A 13,867-nucleotide genomic window follows, 5' to 3' on the forward strand; every position below is an offset into this window, starting at 1 on the left:
GGGGGTGGTTTGTGGGGAAAAGGTGGGGTCTGTTTCTGGACCCTGGCACGTGCTACACTACTGAGCACAAAGCACCTCTTTTACTAGGGATCTGGTGCACATATGGAAACATTTTCTTAAATGCCCCCCAAGCAAACCCTCTTTTCTTTCCCTTGACTGTAGGTTTCCCCTCGCCTCCACTGCTCACTCTGCTATCTACTTGAGGATAATTTGGGGGGCAGTGTACTACCTGGGAAAGGTTCTCATTCCCTCCCCTTGTACCACAGAACCCTACTCATGCACCCTACTGTCTCAATGTCTGCTCATTCACTTACAGGGCCTTGCCCTCCAGCTGCAGGAGTAGCATGAGGAAGCCTAATTGTACCTGTCAATACTGCTGATGAGGGCTTCCGGTTAGGGCTGGCTTTGTCTGGCAATACCAGCAATTCTAATCCAATGAGATGAGTATGACTGTTGCTGTTAGAATTTGACATGAGTACCTTAAGTCAGTCATTACCTGAGATTCTTGCAAAGGTACACCTTGCTGTCAGGCAGCAGCAGACCATTGGATCACACAAACATAAATGAGTTGTATTTACTGCTTCACAGAAAGACTTCAGCAAGATTGGTTCCTTGCGTTCAGGATCAACATTCATTAAAGTTTGCTTACTTCTCCACAATTGGATTAGTATAAGCGCAACACTAGATGAACATCAGTACAACAGTAATACAACATTAGTGTGACATCATCTCAGAGCAGAGACCTTTGACTGCACAGCTGGGTGCAGATAACAGCACAGCTTGGATGTTTATTTTTCCCCCACTGCATTCCAGCTTCTTATTTATAATCGCAATGATATCCAACTCCGGGGGTTACTTCTATAAAAGGACATTTTGCAAACTCGTTAAAAAAGGAGGGTTTGCATGCTACATTTTCTAGAGATGTAACCTTTAGATTTCTAGCAGAGAGACATCGATCACACAGAAATAATTGTGAGTTTGGCAAGGGTCAAAGATTGCGAGATACATGACTGGGCACCGTAGCGAAGCTCGGCAACATCCGAAGGCTGCAAATGAAAAGCTGTGAAGCGCCTTCAGTGGGGATCTTCCATGTATATCATGGAGTTCAGGGTTGGAAACGGTGGTTGGGGATTAACTGTACTTCCATATTATGCACATAGTCAAAGCTGGAATGTAGGCCGGTGGAGAAGGGGAAACTGGCTAAATTAATTTGACTAATCCTATGTAGAGGTAACAGTTTATCTGCTTTTGAATAATAAATAATATAATCTACTACAACAACATTCAACTCTACAACATCAACAGTATTGCAGAACATATAGACCAGAACAATATAGCAGTGTGGCTCATATTCAGATGAGGAGTCTAACTATACTGGTAGCTGGTCAGAAACACATTAAACAGATACTCGTCAGACTCTCGTTCATAGATCCTCAAAGTACTTCCCATTTTTCAGTTTGGAAAGACTGTAGGAGTGGATGGGCTAGCTGGGCCAGCCACAAAGTCAAATTAGCCTTTTGGTCTTATAAGGCATAATGTTAGCAGTGTGGTTAGGTTTAAAATCAGATTTTATGACTTTGTAGCTAGGCTGGCTAGTGACCACCCTGTAGGCCTCCAGGACAAGATTCATCCCAATAAATGACAACCTGCAAGAAGAGGCTATGCCCAACACAGAGACCTGTGGAGAGGTTTGACCCTTTAACCTCTGCAGATGTCTAATAACCAACTTAACCCTCCAAGACATTTTATTCTGTTTGTAAAGGAATGGTCATTATATACTTTGGATTCAATTATGCTGACCGCTGGGGGTAGTCACCCAATTGCATTTCACACCAAGCTCTGGAGTCATCTGACTTATGTTTTACTCCTCCATCAAACCTCGACTGAACTATTCCTCCCTCAACTTGAAGAAGATTGACCAATTTGATCCCGTTTGTTATCTTAAGATCTACCATTGGTGATTCGTTTCCTCGGATAGAGCTCTGCTAAAGACAAATGAGTCCCCCCACACCACCCAATTTAATGCCTAGCAGATGGTTTTCAGGGCCCTCATGAGAGCCAGTTTCATTATAGTGCTCGTTGGTTTTTGCGGATTGACTGTCCTTCATGTCTTAAAGTACTGATGGACTGTCGTTACTCTTTGCTTATTTGAGCTGTTCTTGGCATAATATGGACTTAGCCCTATTTGGTAAAAGACCATCTTCTGTATACCCCCCCTACCTTGTCACAACACAACTGATTGGCTCAAACTCCTTAAAGGAAAGAAAATCCACATTTAACGAAGCATACCTGTTAATTTAAATGCACTTCCGGTGAACTACCTCATGAAGCTGGTTGAGAGAATGCCAAGAGTGTGCAAAGCTGTCATCAGTGCAAAGGGTGGCTATTTTGAAGAATGTCAAATATAAAATATTTTGATTTGTTTAAAAGCTACTGCACAGCTATTTTTAGGCCTCTCCAGAGATCAAGTTCAAGGCCGGGCTCTGGCTGGGCTACTCAAGAACATTCAGAGACTTGTCCCGAAGCCACTCCTGGGTTTGTCATGGCTGTGTGCTTAAGGTTATTGTCCTGTTGGAAGGTGAACCTTCGCCCCAGTCTGAGGTCTTGAGTGCTCTGGAGCAAATTTTCATCAAGTATCTCTCTGTACTTTGCTCTGTTCATCTTTCCCCCAATCCTGACAGTCTCCCAGTCTCTGCGCTGAAAAACATCCCCACAACATGACACTGCCGCCACCATGCTTCACCGTAGGGATGGTGCCAGGTGTCCTCAAGACTTGACCCTTGGACTTAAGGCCAAAGTGTTCAATATTGGTTTCATCAGACCAGATAATCTTACTTCTCATGGTCTGAGAGTCTTTACGTGCCCTTTGGCAAACTCCAAGTGGGCTGCAATTGCCCTTTTTAATTTTGAGTGACTTCTGTCTAGGCACTACCATATTGGCCTGATTGGTGGAATGCTGCAGAGATGGTTGTCCTTCTGGAAGGTTCTCCACATCTCCTAACCAAGACAATTCTCCACCGATTGCTCAGTTTGGCTGGTCAGCCAGCTCTAGGAAGAGTTTTGGTGGTTCCAAATTTCTTCCATTTAAGAATGATGGAGCTCACTGTGTTCTTGGGGACCTTCATTACTGTTGACATTTTTTTGGTACCCTTCCCCAGATCTGTCCCTCGACACAATCCTGTCTCGGAGATCAACGGACAATTCCTTCCACCTCACGGCTTGGTTTTTTTTCTCTGACATGCACTGTCAACTGTGGGGACCTTTTTTATATAGGCAGGTGTGTGCCTTTCCAAATCATGTCCAATCAATTGAATTTACCACAGGTTTCTACAACTTGAATGGACATCTCAAGGATGATTCATGGAAACAAGATGCACCTGAGCTCAATTTTGAGAGTCATAGCAAAGGTTCTGAATAGTTGTGTTTTTTTTCTAAACCTTTTCTTTGCTTTGTCATTATTGGGTATTGTGTGTAGGTTGCTGAGGATTTATATTTATTTAATCCATTTTAGAGTAAGACTGTAACATAACAATGTGTGGAAAAAGTCAAGGGATCTGAATACTTTCTGAAGGCACTGTATGTGTCACCTCTCCCGGCTCTTACTGGCATCTACCCTCTTTTCCAACAAGCATCCTCAACCACTCCGGATGTCCACCGACCGTCTCCGGATGTCCATGGACTTTGAAAGTTGGTCAGTCTGCTCTGGCCGGACCAAATCTGAACCAATCATAGATGTCTATATTTCGCATGTTTGGACAGAAGAGAACAGCACAGTAAACAAAAGTGCAGCAGAATAGATTCTAGTAGAGCACACTAGAGTACTGTACTGACCATATGTACTGAACTCTACCGTACTGTGCTCTACTGTGATGTCCAAACATGAGAAACATAGATGTCTATGATTGTTTCAAACTTGGTCTGGTACGGGCCATCCAAATGTGGTCTTGTTTGGGGGCAGAGCTCATTACAATAATATCCAGTGTGTAGAATACCTAAATATGTAAAAGAAGGATATTTCATATCTACCTTTTTTTGTGTGTACCTATTCAGGATACAACACCAAGAAGAGAATGATATTCATATCCATAATTATTAGGGCTGGGAATTGCCAGGGACCTCACAATAAGACAAATATTACGTAACATCAAATTTTATAGGTCACGTACACATGGTTAGCAGATGTTAATGCTAGTGTAGCGAAATGCTTGTGCTAGATCTGACAGTGCAGTAATATCTAACAAATTCACAACGACTACCTTATACACACAAATGTAAAGGGATGAATAAGAATATGTATGGATGATATCTGGATGAACGATGGCTGTGCAGCATAGGCCAGATGCAGTAGGTGGTATAGAATACAGTATATACATATGAGATGAGTAATGTAGGATATGTAGACATTATTAAAGTGGTGTTATTTAAGTGACTAGTGATACCTGCATTAGTGGCAAGAGATTTGTCTGTATGTTAGCAGCAGCCACTCTGGTGCCGATTTTATATGTATTGCGATTCGATACTGATTTTATTGCTATTCGATGATCCAAACATATTGCTCACCATATGTCTGCTGCAGAGGGTCAAGAGGGAGCCATCAGTCATTAAAATAAAAGGGCGGAAGACAAATTGTCTTTGTATTTAAAAAGAAGATGGAGAGCAAACTATAAAGGAAAAATACTTTTTGTTTTTGTGCAGGTACAGCCAACTAGCGCAACAATTTATAGAGCGAAATTGTCAAAAATGACTATCTGTGACCCATTTCAGGAAACTAGGCATGTGTCAGCAAAAAAACAGAATTCAACGCTCTGGATAACATGAAAACAGCCTAACCAGCTCTGCTAGGGCGAGTAAAATGGTCTGTTCTCTCATTTGTCTGGAAGTAGCTAGCAAATTAGCCAATGTTAGCTTGGGTGCTTGAATGCCGTTTTTGATGTCAGAACACTCCGATCAACCCTACTCATAGGACAGAGCTTCAAATCAAATCAAATCTTCCAGTGTGCGCTCTGAACTCTCCGGGAGCGAAACTCAAATTTACGACCTGACAATCTGACTGCAGAGTTGTAGTCACCAGCGCTCTGGATAACATAACAGCCTAAGGTGAGTAATGTTCAGTGAGCTGTTCTCATGTGTCTGGAAGTAGCTAGCAAGTTAGCTTGGGTGCTTGACTGCTGCTGTTAGTACAAAACGCTCGGATCAACTCTTAAAGAGAATGGTTCGGGCTAAAGCTTTAGAGGGTGTGAACGATGCTGAATGGGTGTAGCGAAAGAAGAGCTCTACAGTTGATACTAGAGGTCCACCGAATGTGATTTTTCAATGCCGATACCTATTTATTGAAGGACCAAAAAAAAAAACAGGGCAATTCATTGGTATCTATTTTAAAATGTTTTTTTTATTTTTTTTTATTATAAATCTATTTGTAATTATGACTTATCACAAATAAGACACCTTGGTGCCAATTCAATGTAATAGTCCCACAATGGTGCTCTGCTTTTCTCTGCCATCTGTAAAAATGAATATATTTATACACACACACACAGCTCTCTGAAGTGACAAGGATACTGAAGTCCGCTTCAGTATGGAGATCCATACTCTCAACTGTTTGAATAATATAAAACTAGAGTTTAAGTTACCTGTCAATGTTTAAATCAAAAACTGTAATTTCTATATGCAGGAAATCATGTTTTAATATTGGGTATGGTAAGAATTGACGACAGTGAGTCAACACCTTCCAGTAAAATCTGAAAAGCAGTTCCTTCATTTATTCGATAGGATATTTTTAGATTCACTTCGAACAAGGTCTGTGTTTCATGTAGGCTTACACCACCTTGCCAGTTTGATAACTATGTAGATATCCATAAGACAAGGTAACTCTGCTCAATTTTGGTTAAATATAAGCAAGTATTTGTTTTTTATTTTTTATGAGTGGATTTATTATTATCCTTGTGAGATTTACACGAGTATCAAAACACCTAGGCGGTTTAAGCCTGCACTAAACAGACTTTATTTGAAGTAGATCAAGATGTTCCCTAGACATGAACGGTAAAATAATGAAGGAACCCCTTTCATGATGCGTTGACTATTTCTCTCTCTACCATTTTGTATTTCTTATAGGCACTTTAGTATTGCCAGCCTAAATCTTGGGAGTTGATAGGCTTGAAGTCATAAACCGCACTGAATCAAGCATTGCTAAGAGCTGCTGGCAAACGCAGTAAAGTGCCGTTTGAATGAATGCTTGCGAGCCTGCTGCTGCCTACCACCGCTCAGACTGCTCTATCAACTCATAGGCTTAATTATAATACAACACACAAATACGAGCCTTTGGTCATCAATATGGTCAAATTCGGAAACTACCATATCAAACAAAACGTTTATTCTTTCTGTGAAATTCGGAATCTTTCCGTAATTTAGCGACCGGGTGGCAACCCTAAGTCTAAATATTGCTGTTACATTGCACAACCTTCAATGTTATGTCATAATCATGTACAATTCTGGCAAATTAATTACGGTCTTTGTTAGGAAGGAATGGTCTTCACACATTTCTCAATGAGCCAGGCGGCCTAAACTGTTGCATATATCCTGACTCTGCTTGCACTGAACGCAAGAGAAGTGACACAATTTCCCTAGTTAATATTGACTGCTAACATTATTTTATTTTAACTAAATTTGCAGGTTGAAAAATGTATTGATTTTAAGAAAGGCATTGATGTTTATGGTTAGGTACATTTGTGCAACGATTGTGCTTTTTATGCGAATGCGCTTTTATTAAATCACCCGTTTGGCAAAGTTGAATTAGGCGGTGAGTCGATTGATAAATAAACAGGCACCCTATTGATTATATGCAATGCAGGACAAGCTAGTTAACCTAATAATATCATCAACCATGTAGTGATTATGTGAAGATTGTTTTTTTATAAGATCCGTTTAAGGCTAGCTAGCAATTTACCTTGGCGCCTTGCAGCAGCAAGGTCCTTTTTGATGCTGCACTCGCGTAACAGGTGCTCAGCCTGCCACGCAATCTCCTTGTGGATTGCAATGTAATCAGCCATAATCGGTGTCCAAAAAGGCCAATTACCGATTGTTATGAAAACTTAATCGGCCGTAGTTGGTACCAAATCATTCAAAGGCCATTTTCTCAGAAGTGATGAATTACTTTCCCATTGTTCCTCAAATGCAGTGTGTGAAATTCCATTTGTAGCTCTCTCTGCTTTTATCCCATTTTTTTGCTACATAAGACAGAATCAAAGTGGTCGGTCACATGTAGTAAAAAATAATATCCCGATATGTAACTATCAATTTCAGGAAGTGTCTGGGAACGAGTTTAGGTGTAATGTGGCTAACTTCACTTTAGAAAATGTGCGATAGTCAGCACGTCACCCTTTTTTAATAAAGCACATATCATATATCATATTCAACCATGGTGGGTTATGTCACATTTGACGTTGATTGTCACAGTCGTGCCAAATTTATGAACCCTTTATAAAGCATGACATACGGTTATAGATGCTTTGTAACATGTATGTAGTGCTTATGAAGCTTTTAAAAGCTGAACGTCATTTAAAACGGGACCCATTTCTGTATAGTACATTTTAAAACGGGACCCATTTCTGTATAGTACATTTTAAAGCGGGACCCATTTCTGTATAGTACATTTTAAAGCGGGACCCATTTCTGTATAGTACATTTTAAAGCGGGACCCATTTCTGTATAGTACATTTTAAAGCGGGACCCATTTTAAAGCGGGACCCATTTCTGTATAGTACATTTAAAGCGGGACCCATGATGTCATTATTTTAACGGATGTAAATCCACTTCACCTACGGTAGTTCAATAACCCCCTTTTTTTTCAAACTCAAGGTGTCATGTCATAGCTGAAACCCCATCTTTCTGCAGACGTCTTTGAATCTTAATTCGGAGCAGATAGTTCGTTTTTGGAGAACGTGAGCATGAACTGAGGGAGGTTTTACCGTAATACTGTTACCAAACTTTGTATTTCATTTGTTTTTATTTAAATAGGCAAGTCAGTTAGGAACAAAACTCTTATTTATCATGACGGCCAAACCCGGAAGTCGTGCTTGTGCATAGAGTTGTAGGGATTGTTAAACTTTTGAAGTCTTTTTTTTTGTTTGGCATACATTTTAACATAAAATATCGGAGTCAAAGCGCAATTCTGTTAACATGGAATTGCCCTGTAGCAGCTGTTCCTCACTGTTCCCGCCCTCCCTCCTTTCCTTGCTCACTCCCTTCCAGAGGACAGGGGTCTTGGTCGCTGCCCTCTGCAGCTCTGTTTGTTTGTGGGAAAATTCCTGGTCGGTCCGTGAGAGACCTCTGCTCTGGACACGTTTGTCCCTGGGGGTCTCCCGGCTCGGAGATGCTGAGCCCCACCGGACCTCTAGGGTCCTTCTTCCAAAAGTCACTGCGGGTGGCGGGCAGCTCCAGCACTATCCACTGCTTCCAAAAAATCGCCCCCCCCAACCTTACCAAGCCAATTACGTATCCAGGGCGATTATTATTTTTTTCGTTCTCTCACGCCACTGCAAAGAAATGAGAAACACAATCAAAACAAAAGGGGAGCCGCTGAGAAGAAGCAGCCTAGCGAAAACAGTTCTCCCCAAATAAATCACCTCAGATCGAGGGCCAAGATTGAGACATGGATCTTGATGTGACACAGGGTTTGGAGAACAGGCCGAACAAAAATATAAACACAATATGCAACAATTTCAAAGATTTGACTAATTTACAGTTAGTTCATATAAGGAAATCAGTCAATTGAAATAAATTAATTGGGGCCTAATTTATTGATTTCAAATGACTGGGAATACAGATATGCATCTGGTCACAGATACTATTAAAAAAAGGTAGGGGTGTGGATGGTGCTACACATCTCCTTCGCATGGAGTTGATCATGCTGTTGATTGCTGCCTGTGGAATGTTGTCCCACTCTTCAATGGTTGTGTGAAGTTGCTGGATATTGGCAGGAACTAGAACACCTGGTCGTACATGTCGATCCAGAGCATCCCAGACATGCTCAATGGGTGACATGTCTGAGTATGCAGGCCATGGAAGAACTGGGACATTTTCAGCTTCCAGGAATTGTGTACAGATCCTTGCGAAATGGGGCCGTGTGTTATCATGCTGAAACATGAGGTGAATGGCACCTTGATGCTTTGATAAAATGTGATTTGTGTTCATTGTCCGTAGCTTTAACCTGCCCATACCATAACCCCACTGCCACTGTCCTCTGTTGACATCAGCAAACTGCTCGCCCACACGACACCATGTCTGCCATCTGCCCTGTACCGTTAAAACCAGATCCCGTGAAGAGCACACTTCTCCAGCGGGCAGGTGGCCATAGAAGGTGAGCACGTGCCCACTGAAATCAGTTACGACGCAAACTGCAGTCAAGTCCAGACCCTGTTGAGGAAGACTCCCATCTCGTTCCTCACCCTCTTCAACGTGTCATTCTCCACCTGACTCTCCGCCAATGCCGACTGACTCGCCCATATCTCTGGAATGGGGAGCACCATAGAAAGAAGCTGGCTTTACACAGAACTGTCCATTCAGTCTGTTCTCTTGGGTTTCAATGGAAAAAAATGAGATGACCAAAATGTTGAAATGGTAACTTAATTAAGGGCAGAGTTTAGGCTGGGGTGAGGAGTACTGGAAAGGTTTGACTCCAGGTTATAATAGTCCATAAGTATACCTCCCACTGTCCTCAATTTGATTATGCTATAGCACATACTGTAGCACCACGATGATGAGCGATCCCTCTGAAATGCAGACTATGACCCAAAATACACTTCCACCCGGGTTTAAATTGCAAAAAGGGCAAAAAATGAGTCAAGACGTCAAAGTAACTAGACCTACAACACTTTTTCACAGCACCCTACTTAACACTAGTGAGACTCACCTAGCCTATGGTAGGCCTACAGTATATCTAAAAATATGTTTTTCATCTCTGCATGTACTGTACGTCTTTAAAAAATAAAAAAATAAAAACTGGATCTTACTTGTTTGACATCAACTGAAAACATTAATCCATAACTCTGCCAAGCCTACAAGCAAAGATTAATTGGTGTAGGCCATCGACGTTTTGGCTTGAGAAACTGCCGATACAACAATGCAACAAATATATTGATCATCTCAGCAAGGTTTCACCCGTGGTCGTGGAGCTAGGGGGAAGTGCAACTAAAATGTTGTTGAAATACATTTGCATTTTGAAAGTATTTATTGTAATCATGAAAACATATAAAGATGTTGATGAACAATACTGTATATGCGTCTTTTAGAAATATATAAATCAGTACCTAATAAGGTTGATTTGATTATGTGGATTATAATACATTTAAATATTTGTAGGTGGTTGATGCATTTTTCAGCAAATGAGGTCTGTTATTGATGCAAGACAACCAATGTATCAGGTGAACTTTTGGTCTGATAATTGCCCCATCAAGTTCTTTCAATTGCTACAGTGTGCAAAGCTGTCATCAAGCAAAGGGTGGCTACTTTGAAGATTCTCATATATATATATATATATATATATATATATATATATATATATATATATATATATATATATATATATATATATATATATATATATATATATATATATATATATATATATATATATATATATATATATATATATATATATATATATATATATATATATATTGATTTTGTTTAGCACATTTTTGTTTACTACATGATTCCCTATGTGTTATGTCATAGTTTTGAAGTCTTCACTAATATTTTACAATGTAGAAAATAGTCAAATTAAGAAAAACCCTGGAATGAGTAGGTGTCAACTTTTGACTGGTACTGTATATCATTCATTTGTTCAAGGATTTTATTTATAAAATCAAAACGAAATAACAAAGGGAGCCTTGAATAATTCAACAATAAATGAACTGTAATGTAAGTCATGTTCATACTGTATTTTACAACCTCTGGGTGTTTGGAGTTGCCTATATTGTACACGATTTAGCAAAATAATAGGCGTACTCATTTATTTAGGCTACATTATTCCACATCCTAATTGTAGCCTAACCAATATCCTCAGATTCAGTGAAAAGAAAAATCTGACATTGACATCAAGGGTGGATGGCTTCTTTTACATTCCAATTCATTGGAAAGGCTGCTAAAATATGAAACTTGTATTTCATTATGGTGAAATAAGTATAGCCAGTTATAATTGCAATGGCTTAGCAGATAATAGATGGTCAGTATTTACCTTGCTAAAAGAGGAATATAATATCTTGTTAACAGGAAACTCATTCAACAATTTTTAGATGAAATTTTGTGGAAAAAAGGACTAAGGGTGTGAAATATTTCTGATGGGCAAAGAAATTCAAAATGGATGATGATGATGATATTATTAATTAACAGTCATTTTGATCCAAATGTGCAAATTGTCCAAACAGATCCTCAAGGTAGATGGATGATTTTAAATATGTTATTGGACCGCAAACAGAAGTCTTATTTACCCATACAGTCCAAATAATGATGATCCACACTTCTTTGAAAATATATCTAATTTATCAACCATGCACAATACTCTGTTATTGTGTTGGGAGATTATAATACTGTTTTTTAAATACTTCTATGGACCTTAAAGGAAATCACACTATAAGCTATGACCCTCATGGATCATGGATATATTGGAATTAGTGGATATATGGAGGCTTAAATACCCTGATTAGTGAGACCGATGAACAATGATGACAGCCAATAGGGAGGAGATGAGGGCACTCGGAGTGTGGTGTCAGGAAAACAACCTTTCACTCAACGTCAACAAAACAAAGGAGATGATTGTGGACCACGGGAAACAGCAGAGGGAGCACCCCCCTATCCACATCGACGGGCCTGTAGTGGAGAAGGTGGAAAGTTAAGTTCCTCGGCGTACACATCACAGACAAACTGAATTGGTCCACTCGCACCCAACAGCACCTCTTCAACCTCAGGAGGCTGAAGAAATTTGGATGTATCACCTTAAACCCTAACAAACGTTTACAGATGCACAATCGAGAGCATCCTGTCGGGCTGTTATATCTCTTCCTCTTTATTAAATGAGTAAAGGAGTTCTGTCTTCACCTGATACATTCGGAAGTCATAAACTCAAATCGTCTGCCCCAGGAAAAATACTTGAAATACCTTCAGATGTAAAAAGAACAGTCTAAACTATCTATGGAAGTCTCAAGCTATTGTTTGCCTGAGGTAGAATCTCATGATAAGCTGTAGACCACACTACCTACTGAGAGAGTTTCTGTATTCTTTGTAGCGGTTTACATACCACTACAGTCAGAGGCTGGCACCAAGACAGCATTGAATGAGCTGCATTCTGGCATAAGCACACAAGAAAACGCTGACCCAGAGGCGGCGCTCCGAGTAGCCGGGGACTTTAATGCAGGGAAACAAATTCATTTTACCAAATTTCTATCAGCATGTTAAATGTGCAACCAGAGGAAAAATAACTCTGGACCACCTATACTCCATACTCCAATTTGTTTTTGAAGAGGTTTTGCATACAAAACTCTCCCTCACCCTCCATTTGGTAAATCTGACCATAATTCTATCCTCCTGATTCATGCTTACAAGCAAAAATGAAACTAGGAAGCACCAGTGACGAGATCAATTAAAGAATTGGTTAGATGAAGCAGATGCTAAGCTACAGGACTGTTTTGCAAGCACAGACTGGAATATGTTCTGGGATTACTCCGATGGCACTGAGGAGTACACCACATCAGTCATTGGCTTCATCAATAAGTGCATCGATGATGTCGTCCCCACAGTGACCGTACGTACATACCCGAACCAGAAGCCATGGATTACAGGCAGCATTTGCACTGAGCTAAAGGCTTGAGCTACCGCTTTGAAGGAGATGGACTCTAACCCAAAATCTTAAGAAATCCTGCTATACCCTCTGACGAACCATCAAATGGGCAACGCATCAATACAGGACTTAGATCAAATCGTACTACACCAGCTCTGATGCTCGTCACATGTTGCAGGGCTTGCAAACTTTTACAGACTACAAGGGGAAGCGCAGCCGAAAGCTGCCCAGTGACACAAGCCTACCAGATGAGCTAAACTACTTCCATGCTCGCTTCAAGGCAAATAACACTGAAACATTGAGAGCACCAGCTGTTCCGGAAGACTGTGATCGCACACTCCGCAGCTGATGACCTTTTTGAACAGGTCAACATGCACAAGACGGATTACCAGGACGTGTACTGCGAGCATTCACTGACCAACTGGCAAGTGTTTTCACTGACATTACCAACCTCTCCCTGTCCGAGTCTGTAATACCAACATGTTTTAAGGAGACCACCATAGTGCCTGTGCCCAAGAACACAAAGGTAACATGCCTAAACTGCTACCGACCAGTAGCACTCACATCTGTAGCCATTAAAGATACCAAAAACAAGTCCATTCAACGTTGCTGATTTGTGTGTTTAGAAAAAGCGTGTAGACTAGATGAACACCAATGCTTTTAGTTGTTGATGTCCTTGACTAAGTTTGCTAGCCTAACTTTCTCGCATGGGCAACAATGAACCAGCTATGTTAGCTAGCTAGTTCACGTGTCCCTACTACATCTAGGCTCCATATTGAATTTCAATTGTCTCAGGCCAGTGGCACAATGTATGAATTTATGGTTCGATCAGAATTGTTGTTATAATCATTGGCCTGTACGGAGAATAAAAAAGTACAAATCTCCATCGCTTTTTAGCTAGCTAGCTACTGCAGGGCAACAACACGTCAACCAGAAGGCAATGCCAGAAACAGATTTTTGAAAAAGGAATCCTGGTTAGTTTCTTTTCCTCCGCTTAGTAATATGCTTAAATTCAGCGGGTTGTCTCGTCTGATC

General features: G+C 40.5%; 1 protein-coding gene across 2 annotated transcripts in view; it reads left to right on the plus strand.

Moving 5' to 3' along the window:
- Positions 1 to 13,867, plus strand: part of daam2 (dishevelled associated activator of morphogenesis 2) — a 226,716-nt gene that overhangs the window by 19,171 nt on the left and 193,678 nt on the right. The gene's annotated exons all lie outside the window — the stretch shown is intronic.

Source organism: Oncorhynchus mykiss, chromosome 26 (assembly GCF_013265735.2).
Source record: "Oncorhynchus mykiss isolate Arlee chromosome 26, USDA_OmykA_1.1, whole genome shotgun sequence".
Lineage (NCBI taxonomy): Eukaryota > Metazoa > Chordata > Actinopteri > Salmoniformes > Salmonidae > Oncorhynchus > Oncorhynchus mykiss.